Source organism: Corythoichthys intestinalis, chromosome 16 (assembly GCF_030265065.1).
Source record: "Corythoichthys intestinalis isolate RoL2023-P3 chromosome 16, ASM3026506v1, whole genome shotgun sequence".
Taxonomy (NCBI): Eukaryota; Metazoa; Chordata; class Actinopteri; order Syngnathiformes; family Syngnathidae; genus Corythoichthys; species Corythoichthys intestinalis.
The window spans coordinates 49,389,170-49,400,415 of NC_080410.1; the positions used below are offsets into that span (position 1 = coordinate 49,389,170).

The 11,246-nt window shown below is 38.9% G+C and overlaps 1 protein-coding gene across 2 annotated transcripts in view; it reads right to left on the bottom strand.

The window, feature by feature from the left end:
• The window catches only part of LOC130932121 (transcription factor MafG), a 49,990-nt gene extending 40,403 nt beyond the window's left edge, over positions 1 to 9,587 (bottom strand). Inside the window, exon 1 of one of the 2 annotated variants that reach the window (XM_057861534.1) lies at positions 9,237 to 9,587. The gene's annotated coding sequence lies outside the window, so the exon portion shown is untranslated. Of the gene's footprint in view, positions 1 to 8,705; positions 9,143 to 9,236 lie in introns of those variants that run through there. The other variant, XM_057861533.1, reaches the window with a different exon arrangement.
• Positions 9,588 to 11,246: the final 1,659 nt, after the last annotated feature.

Here is an 11,246-nt window from a genome sequence, read left to right on the forward strand (position 1 = left end):
TAATCACAGCTTAAAAATTAATTAATCGTAATTAATCTGCCTCACAGTTCTAAGATCAAGGGTTCAATCCCGGGCTTCGGCCTTCCTGTGTGGAGTTTGCCTTTTCTCCCCGTGCCTGCGTGGGTTTCCTCCGGGAACTCCGGTTTCCTCCCACATCCCAAAAACATGCATGGTAGGCTGATTGAACACTCTAAATCAGACATGTCCAAAGTCCGGCCCGGGGGCCAAATGCGGCCCTTCGTCAAATTTCATCTGGCCCCCAGCTTTTGTCATAAAATCAATAACGTCTGGCCCGCGCACAGACTTAATAAATTGGTCAGCAGTACTGCTACCAGCATATGAAGTAGCTTACACACTAAATGCTGCTCCTCATTTACCCACTAAAAGGCAGCAGCACTCTAAGCAACATTACCCCGTGTGACCCTTTATTCCCAATGTTCTAAAATGGCGACAATCAACACAAATCAACACAAAAAAAAAAGTTGACTACGATGGCCAACGCGTCAACGATAGGTGGGAATTGGTCTATTTTTTTACTAAAATACGCAACAACTGTGTCTGCCTCATTTGCAAAGGGACAGTCCCTGTTTTTAAAGAGTTCAATGTGAGGCGATATTACCAAACAAGACACGCTGACATTTACGACAAGATTACAGAGAAGATACATAGCGAGAAATTCAAGCAACTTGAAGCTAGTTTAATTTTACAGCAGCAGTATTTCACAAGAGCCCGAGAGTCGAAAAAGAACGTCACAAAGGCTAGTTGCGAGATTGTGGAAATTATTAATACAAAAATAATAAAGCAAATGTGACACACGGAATGGCTTGCTAAAATTTGCTTAAATATATTGTTCTACGTAAAGGACGTCAGCCAAGGTCGGCCCCCCACATTTTTACCGTACCAAATCTGGCCCCCTTTGCAAAAGGTTTGGACACCCCTGCTCTAAATTGTCCGTAGGAATGAGTGCGTGACTGGTTGTATGTCTCCTGGTGCCCTGCGATTGGCTGGCAACCAGTTCAGGGTGTCCCCTGTCTACTGCCCGTAGTTAGCTGGGATAGGCTCCAGCACCTCCGCGACCCTCGTGAGGAAAAGCGGCATGGAAAAATCAATGAATGAATAATTAATCGCAATTAAAACCATCTCTAAAATATGCCATATTTTTCTGTAAATTATTGTTGGAATGGAAAGATAAGACACAAGATGGACATGAACATTCAACAAAGTGGGGCAAATAAGTATTTAGTCAACCACCAATTGTGCAAGTTCTCCCACTTGAAAATATTATACCCCTTTCCCACTGGCCAAAAAAACCTGTGTCAACCCACTAATAATCGGCTTTTGGTGGCAGTGGGAAAGGTGCAGCGACCCGCCTCGACCCGTGTCAATCAACCGCGTTAAAATCACCTCGGCTCTGATCGTCATGCAGTGTGAAAGCAAAACCCCGGGTCAACAGTCAACACCCTAATCTACGTGGTGACGTAGGCTCTTACGTGATGCGTCATAACAACGTGCCAGTCGCCTCCCATTTAACACGCCCCACAACCGTAGTTACGTCGATGCTCACAACAAAGCTAGTAGAAGAAGAATTCACGTCGCCTAAGTTGCCTCAGCACAAGCAGTGTGTTGATCCTTTGCCGGATTTCGACCATTTTGAGGGCAGTAAAAAGCATGAAAACAGAGAACACAAACGGAAAGGAGGCTTCCATAATGCTCTGCATTGTTTACTTCCTTGAACTAAATTAATTCGGTCGCACTTGTCGACGTTGATCTTAGCGTGGTGACGTCACGTAACCTTACGCACGGCTGAGGAGGGGTGGGGGGTTAGACGGGTGAAAAAAAACAAAAAAAGACACGGCTTTTTTTTTGTCAATGGGAAAGGCGCCAAATGCCAATTGCTAGTGGATTGCATGGGCTTGGAAAAAACGTGCGTTGACCCACTAGTTTCAGTGGGAAAGGGGCATTAGAGAGGCCTGTAATTGTCAACATGGGTAAACCTCTACCATGAGAGACAGAATGTGGAAAAAAAAAAAAAACAGAAAATCACATTGTTTGATTTTAAAGAATTTGCAAATCATGGTGGAAAATAAGTATTTGGTCACCTACAAACAAGCAACATTTCCGGCTGTCAAAGAGGTCTAACTTCTTCTAAAGAGGTCTAACGAGGTTCCACTCGTTACCTGTATTAATGGCACCTGTTTTAACTCATTATCGGTATAAAAGACACCTGTCCACAATTTCAGTCAGTCACACTCCAAACTCCACGATGGCCAAGACCAAAGAGCTGTCGAAGGACACCAGAGACAAAATTGTAGACCTGCACCAGGCTGGGAAGACTCAATCTGCAATAGCTAAAACGCTTGGTGTAAAGAAATCAACTATGGGAGCAATTATTAGAAAATGGAAGACATATAAGACCACTGATAATCTCCCTCGATCTGGGGCTCCATGCAAGATCTCACCCCGTTGCGTCAAAATGATAAGAACGGTGAGCAGAAATCCCAGAACCACATGGGGGTACCTAGTGAATGACCTACAGAGAACTGGGACCACAGTAACAAAGGCTACTATTAGTAACACAATGCGCCGCCAGGGACTCCAATCCTGCACTGCCAGACGTGTCCCCTTGCTGAAGCCAGTACACGTCCAGGCCCATCTGCGGTTCACTAGAGAGCATTTGGATGATCCAGAAGAGGACTGCGAGAATGTGTTATGGTCAGATGAAACCAAAATAGAACTTTTTGGTAGAAACACAGGTACTCGTGTTTGGAGGAGAAAGAATACTGAATTGCATCCGAAGAACACCATACCCACTGTGAAGCATGGGGGTGGAAACGTCATGCTTTGGGGCTGTTTTTCTGCAAGGGGACCAGGACGACTGATCTGTGTAAAGGAAAGAATGAATGGGGCCTTGTATCAAGAGATTTTGAGTGAAAATCTCCTTCCATCAGCAAGGGCACTGAAGATAAGACATGGCAGGGTCTTTCAGCATGACAATGATCCCAAACACACAGCCAGGGAAACAAAGGAGTGGCTTCGTAAGAAGCATTTCAAGATCCTGGAGTGGCCTAGCTGGTCTCAAGATCTCAACCCCATAGAAAATCTGTGGAGGGAGTTGAAAGTCCTGTTGCCCAACGACAGCCCCAAAACATCACTGCTCTAGAGGAGATTTGCATGGAGGAATGGGCCGAAATACCAGCAACAATATGTGAAAAGCTTGTGAAGAGTTACAGAAAACGTTTGGCCTCCGTTATTGCCAACAAAGTGTACATAACAAAGTATTGAGATTAACTTTTGGTATAGACCAAATACTTAATTTCCACCATGATTTGCAAATAAATTCTTTAAAAAAATCAATCATCGTGATTTTCTGTTTTTTTTTTTTTCACATTCTGTCTCTCATTTCAAGTGGGAGAGCTTGCGCGATTAGTGGTTGACTAAATACTTATTTGCCCCACTGTATATCTTTCTTATGGTTCTTCTTGAGGAAAAAAAAACATGGGAAAAAAAATTCGCCTTGGCACGACATGGTGAGGCTGTCAGACTCCGATGCAGCCCACCACCACAGCTTCAAAAAATCCGAGGGGAAACCCTGCATTTGTTTCTGGTTTATGCAATTTGAAATAATGTTTTATTTTTTTAATGAAGGGGATGAAAGTTTAAAAAGTAGTATCCAATAGAGGTAGTCCCCGGGTTACGATGCACTTGACTTATACGTGATTTTGACGCCGTACTCTCGTCCGCCATTTTGTCTCCAAAAAATCTGATTTGTGCATTAAAACCTGTGGTATGAACCTAGCCTATGTGATCGGCTCAGGACGGCTCATCTGTATTTATTTATTTTTTTAATTGGAAAAACAAAGTCCCCGAGGGACTGAGTGCGCGAAGCTTGAAGCGCGAAGTAGCGAGGGATCCGTGTAATGTTCAGCTGTTGTGCTCACCTTAAGGACTTCATTTCATAGGCGGAGTTTGACTTTTGGGGTAGGGGGGGGGCACAACATGTTGATGACCCCGAAACGCAGTGTCAGCAATAGAATTAACTTACAAGGAATATTTAAAATAATAAGTTGACAATGAGCGTTTTTTGTTTCCCATCATTCTTGAGGGGAATTCTAAATCAGGCTGCTTAGGCAATACTTTTCGCCAAGATTGTCACCCATTGACTATGGTATGTCTGCCGGTGTCGTGCCAATGTAGTTACCCCAGTCAAAAATTGAAGCAACTTTTTTGATTGTAGTAATGTTGATTTGTGTTTGGGCCACATTTTGGTTGGACGTTTTTCGTCTTTATTATTCAATCAAAAAATAAGTTGCTTCAAAAAATGTATTTTCAAAAAGAAAAATCACTTCAATCAAAAAAAGAAAAATTTCAATCATAGAAAAAGTTTTTGAATGCGAAAAAATACTTGAGTTTAAGAAATTTGCATTTCAACACTTAATTTTTCATTGAAAAAGTTTTCTTTGATTGAAGCAATCCATTTTGTGCTTGGGCCATATTATGGGTAGGACATTTGTGTCTAAATCATTCAATCCCAAAAAAAGTTGCTTCAATCAAAAAAATATTTTCAATCAAAGAAAAAAAAAATCATTTGAAATATTAAATTGCCCTCCCTGCAAAGCAAATGACTGTCTAAGTTGCTAGCCACATTATCGGTTCAAAAAATAATTTTGACCCATTATAAAATGATATTTTTTGTTCATTTCATTCATTTTTGTTGCAGTTTTATTGCTTTACAACAGGGGTCCCCAAACTTTTTCCTGTGAGGGCCACATTACTTTTCCCTTCTCTGATGAGAGGCCGGGGTCTGTTTTTAACAGGAAAAAGTGTGACAATTGCAGGAGTGCCTAAATGTAAAAATTTATTGTTTTCAGAAAGCCACAATCAAATAACCCTTTCTGGATTCTTCACGGAACAAAGTTTGATATGATATATGATATGATATGATATGATATATGATATAATATAATGTAATATAAATATAATAACACTATTAGGGTTGTCAAACGATTACAATTTTTAATTGAGTTACAGATTAAAAATTAATTAATCGTAATTAATTGCAATTCAAACCATCTATAAAATATGCCATATTTTTCTGTAAATTATTGTTGGAATGGAAAGATAACACACAAGATGGATATATACATTCAACATACGGTACATAAGTACTGTATAACAAAAAATCTACAAGATGGCATTAACATTATTAACATTCTGTTAAAGCGATGGATCGAAAGACTTGTAGTTCTTTAAAGATAAATATTAGTACAAGTTATAGAAATTTTATATTAAAACCCCTCTTCATGTTTTCGTTTTAATAAAATTTGTAAAATTTTTTAATCAAAAACAAGTGGACATTACACTGTGATGTCATGTTAATCTGTTTGAGCGGGGCATGTGCGTTAAATGCGTCAAATATATTAACCTGATTAATTGAAAAAATTAATTACCGCCCGTTAACGCGATAATTTTGACAGCCCTAAACACTATTAATCAAATAGATAATAACCAAATAACCCTCTCAGGGTTCTTCACAGAAAAAGCCAGGAAATAAATAACACAAGTTAAAAAAATATATAAATAAATAAATTTAAAAAATTGTTCAGGGGGCCGGACCAAATGTGGAGGCGGGCCGTATCCGACCCGCGGGCCGTAGCTTGGGGACCACTGCTTTATATATATTAGGGCTGTCAAAATTATCGTGTTAACGGGCGTTAATTCATTTTTAAAATTAATCACGTTAAAATATTTGACGCAATTAACGCATGCACTGAGTGACCCGCTCACACATTGCCTCAAACAGATTACAATGACTGCGATTGGCTGGCAACCAGTTCAGGGTGTCCCCTGCCTACTGCCTGTAGTTAGCTGGGATAGGCTCCAGCACCTCCGCGACCCTCGTGAGGAAAAAGCAGCATGGAAAATGAATGAATGAATGAAAGATTACAATGAGGCCGTTTATGGACATTTAGAGTGAAGAGAATGCCACCGGCCGCTTGGGGGCAGCGCCATTCCATACTAATGTTATTTCTTCTAAACGTGGGAGAATTAGTAGTTGTGAGATGTTTATGCTGTGTGCACAATGCAAGGCAAATTGCTATTTGTGCTCCACACATATTTCGGTAAGTTTTCTTTCTTTTAGTGGCGATTATGTGTCTCTTGTTGTATTTTGGGTAAGATATGTACAGCTATATGTTATACAGTAAAGGCGAGTGGCCACAGGCGTTCTTTGGACCACGCCATTTATTGGCATAAGCTTCCCCTTCACAACAAACATAAGTATCGTTTAGTGAAAGCACAACAAAAATAATATTCCTATCTCTCAAAGAAAAATAATGTTCACAAAAAGAAAAGCACTTCAGTCTATAGTAATGAGGCCCTATTCTGACACACAGTTAAACAACAATGCAAAATGAACTGGCATTCCATATCAAAATAGCTATGCAAAATACACGTAAAACTTTTCACTCTATTTTCATTATTGTTATTTTTATTCTTATTATTATTATATTAACTCTACTTTTGATTGAAAACTTTACAAATTTTATTAAAACAAAAACATGAAGAGAGGTTTTAATATAAAATTACTATAACTTGTAACTATAACATTTATCGTTTAAGAACTACAAGTCTTTCTATCCGTGGATCACTTTAACAGAAAGAATGTTAATAATGCCATTTGTGGATTTATTGTTACAATAAACAAATACAGTACTGATGTACAGTATGTTGTATGTATATATCCGTCGTGTGTCTTATCTTTCCATTCCAACAATAATTTACATAAAAATATGGCATATTTTAGAGATGGTTTGAATTGGGATTAATTGCGATTAATTACGATTAATTAATTTTTAGGCTGTAATTAACTCGATTAAAAATTTTAATCGTTTGACAGCCCCAGGAAAGTCAGTTACATGCAATGACACTTTTTGGCCAACGCCTGGCCTCCCCTTAAAATCCGCTTATGCTTCATTTATTTTAATTTCATGTAGAATACAGTGGTACCTCTACATACGAAGTTAATCCGTTCCAGGACCTTGTTTGTAAGTCAAAATGGTCGTATGTCGAGCAGGATTTTCCCATAGGAATACATTATAATTCCATTAATTCGTTCCACAGCCCAAAAACCTTCATTAATCCTTAAAAAATACTGCTGGTACTATTACAAATGGCAATTACACATAGCAAAACAAATAAATTATAAATCAAAATCGGAATAATAATAATAATAATAATTCCTGTATTAATGTAACGAATCGGGTTCTAATGTGGCGGACGTTTTTTGCTGACCCTGAACGCACCGCGGGGCTGACGTGCCAGAGACAGACGGGTGAGCTTGAGTTTCACTTTCACTTTGAATGTTTTCTTGAGAACACCGTCAATTGCGGCAGACAGAAGGTGTTTTTGTTTTGAATAAGTTGTGAAATAAATGATAAAAACATGGCGAAGTTGGCGATTTCTCTGGAGATGTTACCACGATAAGAATTGTCAGTTTAACTTATAAAGACTGGCGAACGATGGTCGGAGGAGGACCGTGGAGATGTATTGTTGAGCCATTTCACGGATGCCCACCCTACGCTCATATTTTTCTGTCATTTCCATCTTCATTTAGAAGGTAAGCGTCAACTTTTTCCTTGTTTCACCACCTGTACCAACCTTTTCTGAAACCAGTGTTGATTTGTCACACAAGAAAATCCGCCGTGCATTCGTCTGCAGTGCTGCCATTGTCGTCGTATTTCGAGCATGTCGTCGGATGTAGAAACAAATGGCGAGTCAAATTTTACGTCAGATGTCGAAAAGTTCGTGTGTCGAAGCGATCGTATGTAGAGGTACCACTGTATTTCAGTTATTTATTCTTTTTTTTTTTTAATCTATTTGAAACTTAATATATACTTGTGTTCGAGTCGTGCTAACCTAAAGGACTTTATTTATTTTAATTCAATTTAGAATATCTCAGTTATTTATTGTTATTTTTTAAACTTACTTGAAACTTAATATATACTTATGTTCAAATTTTCTAATAGGCTGTTTTGAAAAATAGAAAAATCCTGTTGAAGGGAAAAAAAGTGTTTTCATATATTTTTTAACCCAGCTATCTCACAGTAACACATTTTAGAGCTGTAATTGCAATAACGTGAAACCGTGATATTTTGGCTTAAGATTATCATACCGTCAGAATCTCATTCCACCACATGCCTAGAAAAGGGTCAGGGAAATCATTGAAACGTTAAAAAAATTGAAAGAAAAAAAAAAGCGCATAGCTACTTTTCTCTATGCCTGTACTTTATATTGCTTAGCGTGCATTTTCTAAACGGATGTGACAACTTGACACCTATTTGGTACTTGAGTGTAAAGGCTTTTAAAGGCAAACAAAGCCACGTTCCCGTAGGATGCATTGCTGATCATCATCACTTGATGCTCAGCTCGAGCCACCTCGGCTGAAAGACCCCTTTTTATCCTCCCTCCGAACGCTCCTTTGTGATGATTCAGCAAATTTAAATCATAATTACGATGCCACACGCAAAACAAAAGACCTCAGCTTTTTGCTTGGCCGACGTTCCAAATTGGCGCTACGTGACAGCAGATTCGTCACACACACAAAAATTCGAAGGGGGGAAAAAATGAAATAATACCAGATTTCATTAAGAGGCGGATTCGATTATGGAATAAAACGGCTTCTGAGGAGAATAATAAAGAGGACAGACCTGGTTTGGCTTTGCGAGTTCGGAATCGGCCGCTCCTCTTTTGACGGCGAGGTGATGGAGCAGCAGCAGCAGGTTCGCAGGAGTTGACGTTAGCCGAACACTTTGGACATTCCGCGACCCCCTCCGCGCGTCAAAGTGTCAAACAACTCCCCCGCCTACTAATAAACAAGCGGGGCACAAGGGAAGGAGAGCAGGAGACCCCCCTCGCAACCTTCCGGTTTACATTCGGGAGCTAAGCAACGCTCGCTACCGTCACGTCCCCCCGAGTGCCGACGAGCCTAACATTCTGACATTTTTCTACCAAAAACTAGCCCGTTTTATCGCTTTTTAGAAGGTACAACACGACGCACTTCCGCTTTCGAAATAAAATACAGGAAAACGTGTGCCTGCACACTGCGCGCTGGGGAAGAGGACTCTTATTTTGAAGTAAACAGCCTTGCGAAATATCGTTAACTTGACTGGAGAGGAGCTAAATGGCTAAACCAGCTGTCAAAAGCAAAACGCGCTCAGCCCAAACAACGGAAAACACACCTGACTCAGCAGGAGAGACGTTTCCTTCCGTCAGTAGATTTTTGGACGGCACACATTCGAGAAGTCCCCCGTTTCTCTTGGAAACGGAATAAAGACAATTAAATACGTTCCTTGTAGGTTCCGTTCTGTTGTTTGTACCGAGTTGGACGTCATCATGTTTGGTCACGTGACTTCATTCATGAAGCACCCCACTTCCACCTCGAAAAAACATAATAACTCATTGTTGGCTGCCATTGATGATGAAAAATGAACTGTTTTTACAGTGAACACACTTCGTCATAATTCCACTTAGAACTGTCACCTTAAGGAAAAAGATCAAAACAACTATTCTGCTCTTTAATGTCAGTTCATGAATTCAATCCATTTGGACTGGAAGGTGTTTGTACCAGCAATCAATGCAAGTCCTCCCATTTCAAATGGATTTGACGTCAATGCCAATAACAATGAATGACGTCACATATAGTTTGTTATAAAACGCTCTGTGCGACGTCACAAATAGCCTATTGAAAAGGTCATAATGACATCATTGTTAACATTTTATCATCACGTCAATAACCTTATATATGCAAGGTAGTAGGGCTGCAGCAACCAATTATTTTATTATTGGATTAATCCATCAACTAGTTAGTTCGAATAATCGAATAAGTAACATTTATTGCGTTGCAGAATCCATTTTACGAGATGCAAAACAAAGGCTTGCTAAGATTGCACTTTCAAAAGAGCATTAAATGCGAATTCAAATTAAAATTCCCGAGTGTTTCTTCAAAGTACACAGAATTGCACTTTAATTTCAAAATAAAATACCTGAGTTGAGCATCAAACAGTATAAAAAAAAAGGATCTAAGTACTGTACAACAAAAGAATAATTGGCGAACTTGCATAGCAAATGTCCGTTAGCTTAAATGCTATAAAATGCTAACGTCCTTTTTTTAAATTTATTTTTTATTTTTTTTTAACAAAGCTCTTAACAAACCGTTCAAACACATATTCCCACAAAAATCTGCTGAATATACCAATAAACAAAATTACGAAAGCATAAAAAATCATATAGCTCAAACAAAAACTTACCTTGTTAGTCTTGAAGCAACACTAGGTGACTTTTTAAACTTTATAAAATATTTTTACAACATTTGTGACGATATGTCAACTGACAACTAATTAAATGACACTTCTTTTATAATGTGCTGACTGCTTTACAGCATACGTCACTTCCCCCTTTTCCCCATTTATTATAAAGACGGAAGTCGATGCGAACAGTTTCACGTGAATTCTGCTAAGATGGCAGAGCAACAAAAGAGAAAAAAGTTTAGTCCAAGGAGACAAAAAAAGAAAAGGGGAGGCTAACATGATAAAAGGATGCTCAAAAATAAACACTGGCCTGGCTGTCACTCGCTGGTGTGAACGCCCCGCTCCCCACCTGAAGTCGTCAGCTCAGTTGGGGGTGGAGTTGAGCAACTAGATTTTGGAAATTACAGAAAAAGCAGTTTCTGCTCTTGCACCCCTCTCTAAAATAAACTGCTGTATTTCAAGCCAAGATAACTGTTGTGTTTGGTAGAATAACAAGTCTATATGCTGCCATAGCAGATTCATGGCGCAATAAGCCCCCAAACTATTTTTAAATTGTCCGTTTTACCCTGAAAACCCCCGTTTGCAGACGTAGCCTAACCACTTTTGTTTCAACCTAGCCATAAGAAGAAGGCAAGTACCGGTAATCGTATATATTATTCGAAATGTCTATCATTTTTTACTTAGGATCATTAATTGATGTCTAATATTTAGTTTAAAAAAAACTTTTTATACAAATTATTCACCCCCATATTTTAAACTTTTAAACAAATTCCGTCACAAAGAAAAAATTGGCGTCTGTAAAAAAGTCACAGATATCTACCTCATAACTATCGCTTAATTGTATTTTTTTCGATACTGATGCACTTCCCCCAATATTTTAGATGATTAATAATCGATCCAAACAAAGAAAAATTTAAAAAAAAAAAAATTTAAAGGGTAAAT